General features: G+C 45.8%; 1 pseudogene; it reads left to right on the forward strand.

The window, feature by feature from the left end:
• The first annotated feature begins 20,524 nt into the window (after positions 1 to 20,524).
• Positions 20,525 to 20,925, forward strand: LOC696641 (large ribosomal subunit protein eL27 pseudogene; annotated as a pseudogene).
• The last annotated feature ends 1,407 nt before the right edge of the window (positions 20,926 to 22,332 follow it).

The raw sequence follows: 22,332 nt of genomic DNA on the forward strand, positions 1-22,332 counted from the left end.
GAGGGAGGGATAGAGTTGAAAAATCACTGTTTTGCTACCATCAAAGCAAAAAAATTGGGCAAGAAATAGCATTGATTGCTAAATCTAGGGGGATAAAGTTTGATGAAAGACAGGATATTTAGTCAGTCCTAACGTGGCTCTCCACAGATTACTTATTAGTTGCAAAAGAAAAATAGTAATTCATCAGTGAAGAAAGTGGACAATACTGGGATCTGGTGACTAAAATTAACCCAGGGACAGATTGACACAGTGTGCCTCCAGGTACCCTGAAAAGAATATAATATCACTTTTTTCATATTTTGGCAGGGGACCCAAAACCTGAATTAAGTCACGAGGAAACACTAGGCAAGCCCAACTGAAGAACATTCTATAAAACAACCGATTTGTGTTCTTTAAATATATCAATGCCATGAAAGAAAAAGAAATTCTGAAGAACTGTTCCAGATTAAAGAAGATTAGAGAAACATGATCCCTTCAGGCATATGTGATCCTTGGTTGAAACTTGGAGTGGGGGGATGCTGTAAAGAACTTTACTGGTATAATTGACAGAATTGGAATATGGATTATGGAGTAGGTGAAAGTATGTGTCAAGGTTAAATTTTCTGATTGGATAATTGCATTTGGACTATGTAAGAAACTATATTTGTTCTTAGGAACTACATACTGAAGTATTTAAGAGTATAATAAAGGCATGATCTTTACAACCTCAAATGGTTTGGAAAAAATAAATACAGAGGGAGAGAAGAAGAGAGAATAATTAAACAAATGTGGCAAAATGTTAAAAAGTTGGTTAATCTGGGCCGGGCGCGGTGGCTCACGCCTGTAATCCCAGCACTTTGGGAGGCCGAGGCGGGCAGATCACGAGGTCAGGAGATCGAGGCCATCCTGGCTAACACAGTGAAACCCCGTCTCTACTAAAAATACAAAAACAAAATTAGCCGGGCGTGGTGGCGGGCGCCTGTAGTCCCAGCTACTCGGGATGCTGAGGCGAGAGAATGGCGTGAACCCAGGAGGCGGAGCTTGCAGTGAGCCAAGATTATGCCACTGCACTCCAGCCTGGGCGATGGAGCGAGACTCCGCCTCAAAAAAAAAAAAAAAGAAAGAAAGAAAAAAATTGGTTAATCTGAATCATGGCTATATGAGAGTTCTCTGTTATTTTGCAACTTTTCTTTACGTTTGGAATTATTCACAATCACGCCTGGCCTAAAATTTAATTTTTATTTGCACACAACCACTTGATTTTTCCCTCCAAGGAGCAGCTACACTTATGACTAAGACTTTTTGTTTTATTTCATGATTACCAATGTTAGTTCAAGAGAAATCATTCCAGCAGATGAGATCAGTTGTTGGGTGGAAAAGCGTGTTTAGAAATGCTGATGATACTTTAGGGAAATATCCACCCAGCACAGCACCAAGTCCACACACGGTCCAAACAGAACTAGTAAAGAAGTGCTAATCCGAATTTTTTAACCTCTTATATAATAAACATTTCATGGTATAATTTATGTTTTTTCCAACCACATTTCAACTTGTATGACTAAGTAGAGCCTGCCAGTTTATTATCCAGAATACAAAGTTAGATGTGCAAAAACATAATCTTGTGTGTCTATGATTAGACTTAATTTGTTTATTTATTTTTCCTTTTTTGAGATGGAGTCTGGCTCTGTCACCCAGGCTGGAGTGTAATGGCAAGATCTCGGCTCTGCAGTCTCTGCCTCCTGGGTTCAAGCAATTCTCCCACCTCAGCCTCCAGAGCAGTTGAGACTACAGGCACACTCCACCACGCTCAGCTAATTTTTCGTATTTTTAGTAGAGATGGGGTTTCACCATGTTGGCCCGGCTGATCTCGAACTCTCGACCTCAAGTGATCCACCCGCCTCAGCCTCCCAAAGTGCTGGGATTACAGGCATGAGCCACCGTGCCCAGTCTTTAATTTCTATCTAAAGCCTTCATTCTGCTTCTGTATGAAAACTTAATCTTAGTCAATTTGGGCTAAACTGTCAATTCAGGATGTTTTCAGTCGTTTCTGTGTTTTCCCACTTCTTTTTTGAGTCCCATCTGGGCTTTAAGGGGAGATAATCTTAAACCATACTAAGACGTGGCATGAGAAAGTAGCTTCGTAGTGAATTCCTATAATTTTGCTTTGCATTCATTTTGAACACAAGTGGACTTCCCCATACCAGAGGCAAGGTTTAGTCACCCTTGACACAGTTTCCCATTTTCTGCCTCTGCCCAGTTCCTCAATGCAATCGATCCAGATATCTGCCTTATGCAACCACTACCTGCTGACCACTCCCTCCAGGGACACTTCATTGGCCCCACCAATCCCCGCACTGCACTTGGTACGTATGCTACAGTCCCATTGTGACTCCGGGGATCCGCCACCTGCTTGCTGTTAACCCACCAGGTAGAACTCCCCGCAGGAAACTCACCTGAGGAACATCTGGGAGCCCAAGCCCACAGGTTTCTCTGTCTATTGCTCCCCACTTATTAATGGCGCACACATGTTCCAGATGGCACCCTCCTTCCATTAGCCCTGTATGTGAGGCGGTCACCCGCTTCCCTCTGGGATCTATAAGTCATTTCATGTGTTTCGTTGAGATGTCGCTTTCACGTCTCACCTGACTGCCACGCAGAACCCAGCTTCTTCCCTGGCCAGGGCTCTCCTAAGGAGTGGCGGTCTTGGCAGGAATAAACTGGACAAAGGTCAGACAAGAGCCGCAAAGGTGTCTGCCGGGATAAACAAGGCTATCCTGTGAGAGGGACAGTTGGTAGAGAGTTGGACACAGGCATCAGGTCATCTGCTAAGATTGAGAGGAGTCCCCCAAAAGGCACATCATAAACATTGTGATCAAATCTCCTGAAGACCCGCCAGGGCTCGGCTAGAGTTTACAGCCACTCTCCGGAAGGAGACCTCAGGACCAGATGAGAGAAAAGTAGAAGGTGGCTCCCCTGGCCTTTGCGGCTGCACGCCCCCATCCTGCACGCCCCCATCCCGCACGCCCCCATCCTGCACGCCCCCATCCTGCACAAGACCCTTTGGATTCCTTGACCCTCTCGCCGCTCCTCCAGACCACTCTTAGGGGTATGGAAACCATCTTGTTCTTCTCCGCTGCCACTCTAGACCACCTCAGACTTCTCTTATGATATGCCCCCCGGCCCTGCCACCCCATCATCTACCCTACCAGCCCTTTCCATGGTGTGTGGGGAATTCTATGAAATGTGCTTTTTTGGGGGCTACCAATGGGGAGTGAGACATAGTTCTCCTCTACTCTCAGATTCCCAAGTCAACATTATGGGTTGCAGGGCAGGAATGCTGACATTCCTCTGAACATATTCGGGGGACTCAGGAGTAGTCCCAGGGAGCAGGGGGCTCTGCCTCTGCTGGACGCGGTGGTTCACGCCTGTAATCCCAGCACTTTGGGAGGCCGAGGCGGGCAGATCACCTGAGGTCAGGAGTTCAAGACCAGCCTAGCCAACATAGGGAAACCCCATCTCTACTAAAAATACAAAAATTAGCCAGGTGTGGTGGGCACCTATAGTCCCAGTTACTTGGGAGGCTGAGGTGGGGGGATGGCTTGAACCCAGGAGGCGGAGGTTGCAGTGGAGCCAAGATCACGCTACTGCACTCCAGCCTGGGCAACAGAGTGAGACTCCGTCTAAAAACAAAACAAAGCAAAACAAAACAAAAAATACTTGTAGTGTGTTTTATGACAGTGTACAAATTAAAAGCATTACACGGGAAAGAAATCACATCTATTAACTTTTTTTTTTTTTTTTTTTTGAGACAGAGTCTTGCTTTGTTGCCCAGGCTGGAATGCAATGGCTCGATCTCCACTCACTACAATCTCCACCTCCCAGGTTCAAGCAATTCTCCTGCCTCAGCCTCCCAAGTAGCTAGGATTACAGGTGCCTGCCACCATGCCCTGCTAGTTTTTTTTTGTATTTTTTAGAGACGGGGTTTCACCATGTTGGCCAGGCTGGTCTTGAATAGACCTCAGGTGACCTACCCAACTTGGTCTCCCAAAGTGCTGGGATTACAGGCATGAGCCACTGTGCCTGGCCACATTAACTATTTAAAATACTCACGATCCAGTTTTTCCAATAGTTGGAATCAGAGGAAGCACGGTTTCTCTTCTGTGTAAACGTTTAGGTCTTAGTCTGCCCGGCATTTGGAAGGGAGGGTGTTTGCCACACGAACTTTCACAGCGGGTGCAGTGTTCCTAGGGTAGATTCTGCAAACTGGTTCACCCAGTGCGCCTCTCTGACCTTCTCCTAACATGCAGCTAACCACATAGCACTAACTATATGCTGCACACTATTTTGTTTAAAGCTTTTTTTTTGGACCCAGGGTCTCACTCTGTTGCACAGGCTAGAGTGCAGTGGTGCAATCACAGCTCACTGCAGCCTCCGCCTCCCGGGTTCAAGCAATCCTCCCACCTCAGCCTCCCAGGTAGCTGGAACTATAGGCGTGTGCCACCATGCCCAGCTAATTTTTTGTATTTTTTGTAGAGCCAAGGTTTTGCCACGTTGCCCAGGCTAACTTTAAATGTATTAATTCATGTCATCCTCATAAAATCCCTATGAGGTACATACCACTATTATCCCCATTCTCCAGATGGAGAAACTGAGGTAAAGAGAGATTAATTAATTTCCCAGAGTTACAGTTAGAAAGTCACAAAGCCAGGATTGGAACCTAGGTAGTCTGGGGTCCGAGTTTATGTTATTGATAACTACAATATGCTACTATGATCAAAAACATCTGTGTTAGCTGAAAATGGAGGAAATCCATTTTTTCTAAACAATTACAGATATAGGCTCACAATTTTTTTTTCTTTTTCTGTTTTCTTTTTTTTTTTTTTTTTTAGGCAGAGTCTCACTCTGTCACCCATGCTGAGTGCAATGGTGTGATCATGCCTCACCGCAAACCCAACCTCCCTCGGCTGAAGCCTCCCAAGTAGCTGGAAATAACTACAGGCATGAGGCAGCATGCCGAGCTAATACTTTATTTTTTTGTACAGACGGGTCTCACTATGTTGGCCGGAATGATCTTGAACTCCTAGACGCCAAGGATCCTCCCGCCTCTGTCTCCCAAAGTGCTGGGATTACAGGCATGAGCCACCATGCCTAGTGACTCATATTTTATTTAATAATTCTGTTGACAAAACAGAAATAATTTTCAATGCACATCTGTTTCCTTAAAAAGAACCATGTTTCCAAAAGAATCATGAAAAATAAAATAAAAATATATAGGCGGGGCGCGGTGGCTCAAGCCTGTAATCCCAGCACTTTGGGAGGCCGAGACGGGCGAATCACGAGGTCAGGAGATCGAGACCATCCTGGCTAACACGGTGAAACCCCGTCTCTACTAAAAAATACAAAAAACTAGCCGGGCGAAGTGGTGGGCGCCTGTAGTCCCAGCTATTCGGGAGGCTGAGGCAGGAGAATGGCTAAACCCGGGAGGCGGAGCTTGCAGTGAGCTGAGATCCGGCCACTGCACCCCAGCCTGGGCGACAGAGCGAGACTCCATCTCAAAAAAAAAAAAATAAATAAAAAATAAAAATAAAATAAAAATATATTACATTTTGTATTAGGAAATCCTTGGTGATCTACTGAGGACTGTGGCAAAATCACCCAGCACCAGATGTGTAGGCACAGCTCTGCCAGATCTGTGAGCTCTTGCAAGATCTTTCCACTTTAAATTTCGCATTCAGCTTAGTCTCCAGCTCAGCAAGAAGTAACCTCAGTGCGTGAAATTTACGACATGTTCGCAACCTGAGGCAGCTGCTGACTGTTTTAGCCAACTGTTCTACATAACAAATTACCCCCCAAATTTAGTAGTTTGAAACAACCAAGCAATTTTTATGATCTCACAGTTTCTGTGGGGCAGTTTTTGTGGGTCAGGATGGCCTAGCCAGATCCTCTGGCTCCAGATCTCTTACAAAACGGCAATCAAGGTTTGGTGTGGGGCTGTAGACCAGGTTTCTGGCGCACTGTTCAAATCGGGGAGGATCCATTTCTGAGCTCATTCATGCGGCCATCGGGAGACCTCAGGTCCTCCATGGCTGTCAGTCGGAGGCATCATTTTCATGCCACACTGACTTCTCCATAAGGCAGCTCTACAAAATGGCAGCTTCCCTTTCTCAAACCAAGGGCTCCACAAAAGGGAGAGAGGTGTCACAGTCTTCTGTGATCTAATCACTTTTGCCATGTCCTATTTGTTAGAAGCGAGTGACTAGGTTCACCCATACCCAAGGAGAGAAGATAGAGAAGATTACACAGCCATGAACCCGGGGAGCCATGTTAGAGGCTGTCTGCCCTGCCGAGTAATTTTTTTCTTCCCGTTTATTAGCATTTTTGCCATCCTGGTTTGTTTGTTTTTTCTTTGATGCAGGGTCTTGCTCTGTCACCCAGCTGGAGTGCAGGGGCGTGATCATGGCTCACTGCAGCCTTGATCTCCCGGGCTCAAGCAATCCTCCTACCTCAGCCTCCTGAATAGCTGGTTCTGTAGGCATGCACCGCTCTGCCCAGCTAATTTTTTTATCTTTTGTAGAGATGGGATCTCCCTATGTTGCCCAGACTGGTCTCAAACTCCTGGGTCAAGCGATCCTCCTCCCTTGACCTCTGAAAGTTCTGGGATTACAGTTGTGAGCCACCACACCTGGTCTCCATCCTGTTGTAATAAAATGTTGTAATAAAAAGAAACCCCATCTCTACTAAAAATACATACATGGAGGTATGTGTTCAGGTATTTGGACTCCCAGATGAACAATCTGTAACATTTGGAGGTAGGAGGCTCCCTTTGTTTGGAACATGCCTGCCCCCCTCCAGTATACCTTTGCCCTGCCTATGATCTGTGAGTTAGAGTTAATCATGCATGAAGAGAGACTGAAGAGACCCAGTGGGCGTCCAGGTCTAGGAAATGCAGCTGAATAGAGCAGCAGTGCGGTGGGACCACCAGGTCTGCTGTGCTTCCAACACCTTGTTCTGAATAGTCTTGCAGCCCAAGCTCGGTGTGCAGAGGTGGATGAAGGATGGGTGGTTTGGGTAGGGGAGAAGAAATGCAATTGGCACAAAAGCTGCTGAGAGGACATTCTGCGAACCCCCCGTTGGGGGAGCTTGGCAAGTCATTTCACCCCTCTGGGCTCGAGTCTATCCTCTCTAAAATGACACGGTTGAAGAAGATACTCTCCACGCTTTGTGACTAGTAGAATCTGTGAGACCACTAATTAAGAATGAGTATATTATCCAGCCTGGCTGGTGAAACCCTATCTCTACTAAAAATACAAAAATTAGCCAGGCATGGTGGTGCACACCTGTAATCCTAGCTACTCAGGAGGCTAAAGCAGGAGGATTGTTTGAACCTGGGAGGTAGAGGTTGCAGTGAGCCAAGATGGAGCCACTGCACTCCAGCCTGGGCGACAGAGAGAGACTCCATCACAAAAAAAAAAAAAAAAGTATGAGTTTAGGTGTTTGAAAATGAGAGGTAGAAATAAATGCTGATTTACAATGTTACCATAAACAATTTATAAGATTTTTAAATGTTTTTCTAATTTTAATGAAGTTCCATGTTGGTGTGAAGACTCTTGCTTTGTAAATAGTGTGGGGGGTACGTGTGTGTGTGAACAGTACATGTATGTGTGTGTACAGAAGAGTACACACACACACACACGCACACCACACATGATTACCTTGGAAGCTGCCATGTCAGTGCACCATGATTCTGCCCGTCTGCAGGTGACTGGCTCAGGACGGCGCACTTGTCCCAGCTGAGACGCTCTCAATCCTTACTCTGGAGATTTAGATCTGAAAGTCCCAGGGTTATAAATTTTTAAGTCGGGGCTTTAGGACGCACATTTTCCCTCACTTGGACCAAAGAAAACTGATCCAGAGAGAAAGTGGGGAGGAAACAGAGTAAATAAACTGAGAGAAGCCTCTGAGATGGAGAAAGAACGTAGGCAGCATTTGCATTTCTGGTTCCAGTAACTGGGGGGGCCCTGCTGTTTCCTGTCATTGAGTTTCTGAGATAGAACAGGATCCTTATGATAACTTCTCCCTTTGGGTAAAGCATAATCAATTTGGTTTTCTGTCTTTTGCAACCAAAGGGAAAAAAACCAATAGCTAACTCACAAGTTCATTGCAGGGAAAAAGTTCAATTAAAAAATATATAAAGAGGCCGAGTGTGGTGGCACATGCCAGTAATCCCAGCACTTTGGGAGGCTGAGGGGAGTGGATCACTTGAGGTCAGGAGTTTGAGACCGGCCTGGCCAACATGGTGAAACCCCATCTCTACTAAAAATACAAAAATTAGCTGGGTGTGGTGGCAAGTGCCTGTAGTCCCAGCTACTTGGGAGGCTGCAGCAGGAGAATAGCTTGAACCCAGGAGGCAGAGGTTGCAGTGGACTGAGATTAAGCCACTGCACTCCAGCCTGGATGACAGAGCGAGACTCCAACTCAAAATAAATAAATAAATATATATATATATACACACACACACACACACACATATATACACATATATACACACACACATATATATACATATATATACACACACATATATACATACACACACACAGAACCCCAAATATATGACCACCTAATGTGTCAATAAAAATAAAATAATATATAAAAAGAAGAAAAAATACCAACGCATCCATCACTTTAAGATAACTTATCTTAACATTTTGGAATATTTTCCTGCTACTTTTCTGTGCATTTATGTAAATTAAACTAGAATTTTGATTTTTTTTCTTTTTCTTTTTGGAGACAGAGTCTCGCTCTGTGGCCCAGGCTGGAGGGCTGGAGTGCAGTGGCATGATCTCTGCTCACTGCACCCTCCGCCTCTCGAGTTCAAGTGATTCTCCTGCCTCAGCCGCCTGAGAAGCTGGGACTACAGGCACCCACCACCACGTCTGGCTAATTGTTTTTTCTAAAAACTTTTTATTTCTAGAACTACTTCTTTGTGTTTGGGTAAATGGTAAAGGAGAAAGAGTGGCTTTTATCAACGATCAGTTTTCCAAGGAAATTACATTATGCAAAGACTTTATTCTTTATTTCATTTAGTAGAAATTAATGTCATCCCTCCATGTTAGCCATTTTTTCTTTCCTATTAATTACATCACAGATCTTATTCTCAGATCAAATCAAACTGAATTTTTCTTTGCCCTCATACTACATTTACAAAAATCTCATAAACACAAATCGTCATAATCATAAAAATTATATTGTGAAGTATATTAACTGACATAAGAAAATGCCCATAATATTTTCTTTTTTTTACATTTACTAAAAGTCAACATTTACTAAGCAACATTTACTAAGCACTTCCTATGACCAGCATTGTACTATGAACCTTTCATGAGCTACTTTTTAAAATACTCAAGTATTGGTATGTAATATCTAGTCAACAAATGGGTATTTCAAATTCCCCTCTTGATACTTACTGCAAGAGAAACGACATCAACATAAGTTTTGCTGGCCAGGTGCATAGCTAGACTATTCCTATAGTCCTAGCTACTCAGGAGGCCAAGGTGGGAGGGTTGCTTGAGCCCAGGACTTCGAATACAGCCTGGCCAACATCACAAGACCCTATCTCTACAAGTAAATAAATAAACAAATAAATAAAATAGGGGTTCTCAATAGATAAAATATTTATTTATTTTTAATGGTTTAATGTTTAATGATAACCATTGTTTTGCCATAGGGTAACTAGACATGACTGGCAGTTTATATAAATAACCCACAATTAGTCCACTTCAGTACAAACCAAATAATCAGTTTCTCTCTTTCCTTTTTGTGAATTTTGCTGCGTCATATTGACAATTTTTTGTAATACTATGCACTGTCTCATCTTTGTCTTTTTATGCATGCTTCATTGACACATAGAAAATTACATGTCTGCATCCTGAAGGTCTTAACAGTTATTTGGTTCCCAAATCTTTTATTTGTTTATTATGATGATGATTATTTTACTTTAAGTTCTGGGATACATGTACAGAATGTGCAGGTTTGTTACATAGGTATACATGTGCCATGGTGGTTTGCTGCGCCCATCAATCCATCACCTAGGTTTTAAGCCCCGCATGTATTAGGTATTTGTCCTAATGCTCTTCCTCCCATTGCCCCCAACCCCCAACAGGCCCCGGTGTGTGATGTTCCCTGTGTCCATGTGTTCTCACTGTTCAACTCCCACTTATGAGTGAGAACATGCAGTGTTTGGTTTTTCTGTTCCTGTGTTAGTTTGCTGAGAATGATGGTTTCCAGCTTCGTTCCAAGTCCCTGCAAAGGAGAGGATCTCATTCTTTTTCATGGCTGCATAGTATTCCATGGTGTATATGTACCACATTTTCTTTATCCAGTCTATCATTGATAGGCATTTGGGTTAGTTCTAAGTCTTTGTTATTATAAATAGTGCTGCAATAAACTAGATAAAAGATTTATAATAAAACTAGTATTATATTAATATAAAAGTTGAGATAAAGTACAAGGTCAAAGCCAAGGTCCGATTACATTGCTTTACCATGAGACCCCCTTTACTTGCCTGAAAACTGATGCTGAACAATGCACTGTAGCTTCTATCCTTGGATTCCTTTCTCAAGCTTTTTCTAATCATTGCTTTTATTATGTGGAAGCAGGCAGGGGCCAAGTGATAAAGGGTCCTATTAGGCTGGGACCTGAGGTGCTGAGGAGTCATATTTATCCTAAGGGCAACTAGAGGTCTTAAAGAATTGTATGTAAGTGGCACGATCTGGTTGGCATTTTAGAAAGATTCTGGCTGCAAAGTGGGGCTCAGATTAGAGAGAAACAGGAAGGAAGTGATCAGAGAAGTTGATAGAGGAGTCCAGGTGACAGCACAGGATGGCAGGGTGCAGGGGGGTGACAGTGGAATGGAGAGAAGTGGAAGGACTCAAAACAGGCAGCAGGGGGACTCGGTGGCCCTTGGGGGTCAATTAAGGATAGGGAGTGAGGGGAAACAAGACATCTAGAACAGTTTCCAGATCTCCAGCATAGACAACTGAGTGAATGGCACACATATTTTATAAGACACAGAGTTCTGAAGGAGAAGCCAGTGTGGAGAGAACAAAATGAGTTTAATTTTGGATGTGTTGAGTTTGCAGTGCTTTTAGACATTTGAGTCTTGTGATAGGGGTTGAAGCAGGAGATGAGATTTGTTGGTCATCTGTGTATAGGCAGGAGGTAAGAATTTGGAGGTCACTTGTGCACACAAAGTAATGAGGGCCACCTCCCCCAGGAAGAGGGTTAAGAGTGAACACAGCCAGACGCGGTGGCTCATGCCTGTAATCCCGGCACTTTGGGAGGCCGAGGCAGGCGGATCGCCTGAGGTTGGGGGGAGTTCAAGACCAACCTGACCAACATGGAGAAACCCTGTCTCTACTAAAAATACAAAATTAGCCAGGTGTGGTGGCACATGCCTGTAATCCCAGCTACTTGGGAGGCTGAGGCAGGAGAATCACTTGAATCTGGGAGGCAGAGGTTGTGGTGAGCCGAGATGGCACCACTGCACTCCAGCCTAGGCAAAAAGAGCGAAACTCTGTCTCAGAAAAAGAAAAAAAAAAAAGTGAACAGAGACCGACGGAGGGCAGGAGAAAGACCATTCTCCCAGGGAGGCCGAGAAGGAGCAGCTGGAGGGACGGAAAGGAAACCAGGAAGTACAAGATCATGGAGACCAGGAGAAGAGAGCCATTCAAGAAGGCAGTGGCCCACAGAGCTGGCCACGGAGGGAGCCAAGCCGGGTCTGACAGACGTTGACAGGAGCCTTCCCGTGTCTATCCTCTCCTTCCTGGTTTGCCACACTCAGTTCTAATTGATAGACAAGCTGAGAACTTGTCCTGAACACTGTCCTTTGGGTTTGGTGGCCTGGAGTGGACTGACAAGTGAGTGTGACATGGGGCAGTGAAAACCCAAATGAAAGTGACTCTTCAAGGCACCCCCAGTCCGTGGCCTATTAGGGACTGGGCCGCACAGCAGGAGGTGAGGAGCGGGTGATGGAGCATTACGGCCTGAGCTCCGCCTCCCGTCAGATCAGCAGCAGCATTAGATTCTCATAGGAGCAGAAACCCTGTTGTCGACTGCACACGAGGGATCTAGGTTGCATGCTCCTTATGAGAATCTTAACTAACACCTGATGATCTGAGGTGGAACAGTCTGATCCCGAAACCATCCATCCCCAACCCCTGCTCCTCCTTGGTCTGTGGAAATATTGTCTTCTGCGAAATCAGTCCGTGGTGCCTAAAAGGTTGAGGACCACTGCTTTAAGGAGTTTGGCTGGCCAGGCGCGATGGTGCATGCCTGTAGTCCCACCTACTCAGGAGGCTGGGAAGATCCCTTGAGCCCAAGAGTTCAAGTACAGCCTGGGCAACATAGCAAGACCCCATCTCTAAAAATAAACACATAAAAAATATTATTATTATTCTTATTTTGAGATGGAGTTTTACTCTCATTGCCCAGACTCGAGTGCAGTGACACAATCTTGGCTCACTGTAACCTCCACCTCTAGGTTCAAGCAGTTCTCCTGCCTCAGCCCCCCATGTAGCCGAGATTACAGGCATGCACCACTACACCCGCCTAATTTTGTATTTTTAGTAGAGACAGGGTTTCACCATGTTAGCCAGGCTGGTCTCAAACTCCTGACCTCAGGTGATCCACCAGCCTCTGCCTCCCAAAGTGCTGGGATTACAGGTATGAGGCACTGCATCCGGCTAGATTATTCTTAAAATAAATAAATAAATAAATAAATAAATAAATAAATAATAAGTTTGGCCGGCGGGTGAAGACAGGGAATGGGGAGTGTAGCTTGAAGAGGAAGGTAGAATCCAGGCATGCATTTTATTTTGAGATAGGCTAGACCAGGGCACATTGAACGGGCGGGGTCTGTAGAGACCAAAGGACTGGGAGACAGAACATAATAGACAGCAAAAGGTTCCTGAGGGATAACGGAGGAGGGGTTGGGAGGGCGGCGGGCACAGGTACAGGGCCTAGGTGTGGGGAGAAGGAGGCTGAGACTTCCCCTGGAACAGGTAGGACTGCGGGAGAATGGTGGGCCATGGGCCATGGAGCCTGGACTGGTGCGGAGAGAGGAGCCGGAGCCACAGCTTCCTTTGATGGTGCTCGGTTAGATCCACAGGGCTCGGGAGGAGTTTCTTTCCTATCTTCTCTATTTATAAAACTGCCCTTTTATCTATTTTTATTTGTTTTTATTTTGGGAGACAGGGTTTTGCTTTGTCCCCCAGGCTGCAGTGCAGTGGTGTGATCTCTGTGCACTGCAGCCTCCATCTCCTGCACTCAAGCAGTCCTCCCACCTCACAGTTCCCGGAGTAGCTGGGACTACAGGCCTGCACCACCACACCCAGCTAATTTTCTTTCTGTTTTTATAGCAATGGGATCCCGCTATGTTGCCTAGGCTGGTCTCGAACTCCTGGCTTTAGTCAATCCTCCCACCTCAGCTTCTCAAAGTGCTGGAATTACAGGCATGAGCCACCATGCCTGGCCCAAACTGCCCTTTTTATCTCTGGTGATGGCTCTATCCACAAATATTGAAGATGATTTTTTATAATCATATAACAAATCTTGAACCTAATGGTTTAAATTCACCCTCCTGAATTAGCTTCTTCGGCATGTATTCACTGAGTGAAAATTAGACAGCAGGGCTACCACGCCGGGGCAATCACTTCTGTGTCCTACAGTAGGTTCCCAGTTAAAATGAATATTTGGCCAGCAGCCAAAATGGAAAGAGAGGCCTAAAGAAACGTGCAGCTGCGGGACAACTTCCCTCTCCCCAGCCTGTTCTTTCGGAGAGCCACGAATACCTTCAACCACCTGATTTAAGCAGAGGAGTACCCATGTGAGCCGCTGGGGCCTCACCACAGAACTACACCTCTGAACGGAGCAGCCATGGCTGTCGCGCTGGAATTCACGCGTCTAAGCTGCTCTTTGTCTTGACAATTTGGCTCCTTTCTGCTTGAGTCAGTCCAGAATAAGTTCTCCTTGTGCCTAGAACACACTGAGCCCTTATTCCCTGGCATGTGCTATGTTATTACGAAGAAAACCAGCAAGTTTTGAATTTGCTCGCACAGTAGAACTATACATCAAACTGGTTATGCAAAAGGCAGGGAATGGTATGTTATGTTACATTTTTCTTACCACCTACTATAAACAGAGGCTGTTTAATTTCTTAGCTTTTCACTCATTTAAAAAAAAAAATTCACGAAACATTTCTTTCTTGAATAGTGTTCTGTAGTGGGAATGATTTGGGGGTGGCGTTGCACACTTGAGAATGTTACTGTGCTTCAAAGGCTCTGCAGGACTTCTTGAACTGAGATGAATGTAGAGGTGATTTGTATATTCAAGGCATTGTGCGGGTTTTTTTTTTTTTAATTTTATAAAAACTCCAACTCCACATTAAGGATTGAATCACATAATCATCTAGTTAGTTTTGCCATTTCCTGTGAAGCAAGGGGCAGTGTGGGTCAAATCTTCAAGAGTTCTGGGAAATCGGCCCCATACCCGGAAGCGCCAAGACGGGATGAAACTGATTCCCTGGTGGAAGTAGGAAGGGCATTTTACACATGGCCCCCAGGCTTTGGGAATCTAAAAATGATGCCCCTTCATAAAGGGGAGGCACAGGCAGCCCACAAGCAGGACTGGGGAGAAATCAGGCAGTTTCTGTTGAGGTAGGACGGAGCTGAAAGCATCAGTGAGGAATGGGCTTGAGATGAGCCTGTCACAATTCCCTGAACATGCCCTTTGAGAAGCCGCAGGGAAAAATGCACTCGAGGCTGGGCTGGGGGTCTCACGCCCGTGATCCCAGCACTTTGGGAGGCCGAGGAGGGGGGTATTGCTTGACCTCAGGAGTTCAAGACCAGCCTGGGCAACATGGTGAAACCCCGTCTCCACCAAAAATACTAAAATGAGCCAGGCTTGCTGGTGCGTGCCTGTAGTCCTGGCTACTTGGGAGGCCGAGGTAGGAGGATCGCTGGAGCCTGGGAAGTTGAGGCTGCAGTGAGCCCTGATTTTACCACTGCAATCCAGCCTAGGTGACAGAGCAAGACCCTGTCTCAAAAAATAAAATAAATAAATAAATAAATGTATTAGAACTCCACCTCAATTCAGAGCAATTTCCACGAGACAATGCAGACTGAGAAAAGCAAGATAAAGACATGTGGTATAAACAATACCCCTGCCCCACCTCAAATTCATATGTTTAATTTGAACCACATGAAAATGTCATTTTTGTAGTAAAGAGTGGTCAAATGTTGGCAGTGTCGTATTGGTTCAAAATGGTTAAATGTTGGGAATCTAATATATATACATACATATATATATATATATATATATACACACACATATTTTTATTTTATTCTACTTTTTTTGGAAATGGAGTCTCACTCTGTCACTCAGGCTGGAGTGCAGTGACACCATATTGGCTCACTGCAACCTCCGCCTCCCAGGCTCAGGAATTCTCCTGCCTCAGCCTCCTAAGTAGCTGGGACTACAGGAAGGCATGCACACCACGCCTGGCTAATTTTTTTTTCTTTTTGAGACAGAGTCTCACTCTGTCGCCCAGGCTGGAGTGCAGTGGTGTGATCTCGGCTCACTGCAAGCTCCGCCTCCCAGGTTCATGCCATTCTCCTGCCTCAGCCTCCAGAGTAACTGGGACTACAGGCGCCCGCCACCACACCTGGCTAATTTTTTTGTATTTTTTAGCAGAGACGGGATTTCACCGTATTAACCAAGATGGTCTTGATCTCCTGACCTCGTGATCCGCCCGCCTAGGCCTCCCGTTATAGGCGTGAGCCACCATGCCCAGCGTGTATTTTTTAGTAGAGGTGGGGTTTTGCCATGTTGGCCAGGTTGGTCTCAAACTGCCAACCTCAAGTGATCCACCTGCCTTGGCCTCCCAAAGTGCTGGGATTATAGGCATGAGCCACTATAATCCCTTTAAAAATAAACAGTTAAGAAACTGTAGCTGCCTCAGAAAAGAAGAGGGAGATTATTACTTAGAATTTGTGGAAACCGAAAATTATCAGCCCCACATTAAAAAATTCCGCCTTGACCAAAAAAATGATAGCCTTTTCACACAATTGCTTTAAAAAGACAAGGCCCTGAACTAGCCGTGATACTTTTTTTTTTTTGAGACGGAATCTCACTCTTCTTCTTTTTTTTTTTTTTTTTTTTTTTTTGAGATGGAGTCTGGCTCTGTCGCCCAGGCTGGAGTGCAGTGGCTGGATCTCAGCTCACTGCAAGCTCTGCCTCCTGGGTTCACGCCATTCTCCTGCCTCAGCCTCCCGAGTAGCTGGGACTACAGGCGCCCGCCACAGCACCCGGCTAATTTTTTGTATTTTTAGTAGAGACGGGGTTTCACTGTGTTAGCCAGGATGGTCTCGATCTCCTGACCTTATGTTCTACCTGCCTCAGCCTCCCAAAGTGCTGGGATTACAGGCGTGAGCCACCGCGCCCGGCAAGGAGTCTCACTCTTCTTGCCCAGGCTAGAGTGCAGTGGCACGACCTCGGCTCACTGCAACCTCCACCTCCCGGTTTCCAGCGATTCTCCTGCCTCAGCCTCCTGAGTAGCTGGGATTACAGGTGCCCACCAACACGCCTGGCTAATTTTTTTTTGTATTTTTAGTAGAGACAGGGTTTCACCATGTTGGCCAGGCTGGTCTCAAACTCCTGACCTCGTGATCCACCCGCCTTGGCCTCCCAAAGTGCTGGGATTACAGGCGTGAGCCACTGTGCTGGGCCCACCACGATACTTTAAAAATAAACAGGTAAGGAAAAAACGTTAGATTTGCACATCAGTTGTAAAATCTAGGCTAAATCTGTACTTATTGTAAACAAGTCCCGGTCTAAGTCTGTTTACTACATAGGGGAAAGTGCTTTCTGTAATTCTGAAAAGTTTACAAGATCCAAGGAGGGTTTGACTTGTAACCTAGAGATCAAAAACGGAATGAATAGAGCAGTTTCTTACCTACAGCACTGTGGATATTTTGGACCAGATATTTCTCTGCTGTGGGGGGCTGTCCTGGGTATTGTGGGTTATTTAGTAGCATTCCCAGGCCCTTAGTTCTTAGATGACAGTTGCACCCCGCCCCCCCAACAAGTTGTGACAATCAAAAGTGCTGGAGAGGGAGGGAGGGAGAACAACACCCCTCCTCTCCCCGACCCCAGAGAAGCCACTGGATTTGTTGAAAGTCATTTGTTAAAATGTTTGTTGTAGAAAACAGTTTAAAGTCATAAATTATGTTTGTCATACTGGTTGATTTTACCCGCCAACTTTTAAATAATTAACTTACGACCTATGATTTCACTATTTTGTAACTTAACTAAGTTACCTTCTTAGAGAGCATCAAGACCTATGGTCTTAGCTTTTTCTCTCTAAGAAAGACAAACTTTTGCCTAGGCGTGGTGCCTCACACCTGTAATCCTAGCACTTTGGGAGGCCGAGGCGGGCAGATCAACTGAGGTCAGGAGTTCCAGACCAGCCTGACCAACACGGTGAAACACCCGTCTCTACTAAAAATACAGAAATTAGCCAGGTGTGGTGGCAGGCACCTGTAATCCCAGCTACTCGGGAGGCTGAGGCAAGAGAATCACTTGATGCCAGGAGGCAGAGGTTGCAGTGGGCCAAGACCATGCCATTGCACTCCAGCCTGGGCAACAAGAGTAAAACTCCATCTCAAAAAAAAGAAAAAAAAAAAAAAGAAAAAAAATTTTCAGCCGGGCACAGTGGCTCATCCCAGCACTCTGAGGACTGCTTGAGTCCAGGAGTTTGAGATCAGCCTGGAAAATGTAGCAAGACTCCCATCTCTACAAAACATTTTTAAAAATTAGCCAGCCTGGTGATGTGCACCTGTAGTCTCAGATACTCAAGAGGCTGAGGTAGGAGGATTGCTTGAGCCCAGGAGTTTGAGGCTATAGTGAGCTATGGGTTACACCACTGCACTCCAGCCTGGGTGACAGAGTGAGATCCTATCTCAAAAAAATAAAAGGCTGGGCGCGGTGGCTCACACCTGTAATCCCAGCACTTTGAGAGGCCAAGGTGGGCAGTATGTGAGGTCAGGAGTTTAAGACCAGCCTGACCAACATGGTGAAACCCTGTCTCTACTAAAAATACAAAAATCGGCTGGGCTTGGTGGCGCTCACCTGTAATTCCAGTTACTCAGGAGGGTGAGGCAGGAGAATCACTTGAACCCAGGAGGCAGAGGTTGCAGTGAACCGAGATCAGGCCACTGCACTCCAGCCTGGGCGACAGAGCAAGACTCTTATCTCAAAAAATAAATAAATAAATAAATAAATAAATCGAACCAGCCTGGGCAACAGAATGAGACCTCGTCTTTACAAAAACTTTTTTTAAATTAGCTGGACATGATAGTAGTCCCAGCTATTCTGGAAGCTTAAGTAGGAGGTTTGCTTGAGCCTGGGAGGTAGAGGCTGCAGTGAGCCATCATCATGCCACTGCACTCCATCCTGGGGGACAGAGCAAGACCCTATATTAAAAACAAACAAACAAACAAATGAGACAAGGCTAGGCGCGGTGGCTCACGCCTGTAATCCCAGCACTTTGGGAGGCTGAGGCAGGCATATCATGAGGTCAGGAGATTGAGACCATCCTGGCTAACATGGTGAGACCCCATCTCTACTAAAAATACAAAAAAAAAAAAAAAAAAAATTAGTGCCTGTAGTTCCAGCTACTCGCGAGGCTAAGGCAGGAGAATGGCAAGAACCCGGGAGGCGGAGCTTGCGGTAAGCAGAGATCGCACCACTGCACTCCAGCCTGGGGGACAGAGGGAGACTCTGTCTCAAAAAAAAAAAAAAAGACAAAATTTCAACACATTTAAATATCTAATTTTTAGTGATCTCATGATCAGGCAGCACACCATCTATAGAAAGTAGGGTGCTCTGCTGGGCAGGGCAGAACAGTAGGTTTTATAAGGTAGCTTGAGCAGGAACAAGGGAACAGAATAATACAAAAGTCAGATTGGTTAATGTCAGGTTACTTCAGGCTAGTTTCCTTGTAAAGGGTAAAAAACAGGGGACATCCTTATTACAGCAGCTCAGGTTGACTGGGCCCTGTTAGACTGGTTGCTGTGAATCTCTTGTGTTTATATTAAAAAAAAAAAAAAAACAAAAAAAAAAAAAAAAACAAAGTCTGTTTGGGGATTTTCCTGCTTCCTTGAAGTTTTAGTTTAATTACATGACACTTGGCAGAAGTGACTCCATTTTGGTTAGTGACTCCATTTCTGTTGGGGCCTAGTGCAGGAGCTCAGTCTGAAATAGTGGCCCCCATAATTTTTTTTTTTGGTGTGTGTGTGAGACGGAGTCGCCCAGGCTGGAATGCAGTGGCACAAGCTTAGCTCACTGCAACCTCCACCTCCCGGATTCAAGCAATTCTCCTGCCTCAGCCTCCTGAGTAGCTAGGATTACAGGTACCCCCCACCATGCCCAGCTAATTTTTCTATTTTTCATGGATACAGGGTTTCACCATGTTGGCCAGGCTGGTCTCGAACTCCTGTCCTCAGTTGATCTGCCCGCCTCAGCCTCCCAAAGTGCTGGGATTACAGGTGTGAGCCACTGCGCCTGGCTGTTTTCTTATTTTGATGTACCACCCCCTTGGATGAGCAGCTAAATATTTGGGCATCACCTCATGTTGCAGAGGCCTGGCCCCTGGGTGGGGGATTGTTACACAGTGTGCTTGGCTAAGCCCAAGCCAGCCAAGTGCCCTGGCTTGGGGGCTTTGTCAGAGATGCTGTCCCCAAACTTGCTGTGGCAGGAAGGCTGTCCATCTCCCAGCCCATGCTATGGACTGCAGTAGGCGGTCCCTTGCCCACATCCCTGGCAGTCCCTGCACACACCAACAGATTCCCAGGAGCAACCCGCCCTCAACTAATGGGAGAGGAGTTGTTGTCAGTACCCCAGCTTCCTCACTCTCCTGTGGGACTATTCCAAACATGCTCCACATGGTCTCTCGGGAGTCCCCGGGGGGCTGGCCCCAGTTGCCCACAGTAATCACTCGTTCATTACTGTATTTGTTATTCTTTGTTTTCCCTTTCTCCGTTCCCCATCATTTCATAGTCGTACCTGGAACACTGCCCAGATAAACCACTTGCACCTAAATCCTTGATCTAGAGCCTTCTTCTGGGGGAATCCAAAATAAGACATATAGACCTCAGGCAAAGAGCTCCTAGGCAGGAGCCATGGTGGACAGAAGGCCACCGGCAGAATTCATATGCCCTCAAGGAGGCCCCCAGATATAACCATGATTGAATATCCAGTAAATCAACTATAATGTAATTATGATAGCATTTCCAGTAAATCTGGTAGGAAGTCACAGATTGACCTAAGTCAACTTGGCCATTCGGCAATGGTGATAGCCTTCTGGTGTCAGCAGTTAGAGGCAGGCAGGGTTACAGCTCCCTGCTTCCATCACCACCACCTCCTCAGCAGTGGTGTTTCACAATGACAGTGGGTGCCTTGGACTTTCGTTAACAGCCCCAAATTTCTGCCTTTTTGCTGTAGGCCCGAGTGGTTGGTGCCAAAATGGGCAAATTTATGAAACCTGGAAAGGTGGTGCTTGTCCTAGCTGGACGCTACTCTGGATGCAAAGCCGTCACTGTGAAGAGCAATGATGACGGCACCTCAGATCGCCCCTACAGCCATGCTCTGGTGGCTGGGATTGACCGCTATCCCCACAAAGTGACAGCTGCCATGGGCAAGAAGAAGATCGTCAAGAGGTCAAAGATCAAGTCTTTTGTGAAAGTTTATAACTACAATCACCTAATGCCCACAAGGTACTCTGAGGATATCCCCTTAGACAAAACAGTCGTCAATAAGGATGTCTGCAGAGACCCTGCTGTTAAACGCAAGGCCCGACGAGAGGCCAAGGTCAAGTTTGAAGAGATATGAGACAGGCAAGAACAAGTGGTTCTTTCAGAAGCTGCGGTTTTAGGTGCTTTGTTTTGGTCATTAAAAATTCAAAAGAAAAGAAAGTGTCGTATTTCCTGTTCTTAGACTTTGTGGAGGATTCCCACTCTCTGTCCTCAGGCCCCCACACAATACCTTGCATGAAAATTTTACTCTTAAGTTAGATACAGGCTGGGCATGGTGGTTCACACCTGTAATCTTAGCACTTTGGAAGGCTGAGGCAGGTGGATCACTTGAGCTCAGCAGTTAGAGACCAGCCTAGGCAATATGGCAAAACCCTGTCTCTACTAAAAATACAAAAATTAGCCGGGCACAGTAGCACGAACCTATAGTCCCAGCTACTAGGGAGGCTGGGGTGGGAGGATCACTGGAGCCTGGGAGGCAGAAGTTGAGTGGGCCATGACTGTGCCACTGCACTCCAGCCTGGGTGAGAGAGTAAGACCCTGTTTCAAAACAAAAACAAAAAGATGCAATGAGACAGCAGGACCAGCTAACCCTGCAGTCCGTCTGGTGATGTGGAGGGTTTTTAGGCCTCGTTCTCTGCTCTGGTGCATTTATACTGCTGGGCCTGATAGATTTGTATATCCTGTAGGTGTAAGAGTGAGGCCTCTTTGATATTTCTAGCTAACCACATGTACCCACTCACTGCACCTTTGAAAGATGATTTTTAACATTCCATGTGCTGCTCAACAAACCTTCTGGGATAGATTTTGAAAACATTTGAAGTGCTTATGTAGCCACCTTTGGAACTTAGGTTCCTGTTTAGGATACTTCAAATGTTAATTGTTCCTGGGGTGGAGATTAAGTTTAAACACACACACACACACACACACACACACACACACACACACCCCCCCCTGTTTACATGATGTATGTAAATGACCAAACACATACACAATAATAGCTCCATGCACTGAATATTTACATTATAATAGACACTTATCCTTAACCCTCCAGCTCTCCAGTGAGGTGGGTTCCGGGCATGGTGCCATTTTACTGATGAGGAAATGGGGATGGAGGGATGTTATCCTACAGTTTGTAAGCTGCAAAGCAGGGGTTCAGACTCAGACAGTCTGGCTTCAGAGAGCCAGAACGGGGCACGGAGGCTCATACCTCCAAACCCACCACTCTTGGAGGACAAGGCAGGAGGATCACTCAAGCTCAGAAGTTCAAGACTGGCCTGGGCAACATAGTGAGACTCCATTTCTACAAAATGGAGGTCAAGGCTGTAGTGAGCTGTCGTCACACCAGTGCACACCAGCCTCGGAAACAGAACAAGATCTGTCTCAAAAAAATTTTTTTTTTTTTTTTTTTGGCCAGGCGTGGTGGCTCACGCCTGTAATCCCAGCACTTTGGGAGGCCGAGGCGGGCGGGTCACGAGGTCAGGAC

This window comes from Macaca mulatta, chromosome 6 (genome assembly GCF_049350105.2).
Source record: "Macaca mulatta isolate MMU2019108-1 chromosome 6, T2T-MMU8v2.0, whole genome shotgun sequence".
Taxonomy (NCBI): Eukaryota; Metazoa; Chordata; class Mammalia; order Primates; family Cercopithecidae; genus Macaca; species Macaca mulatta.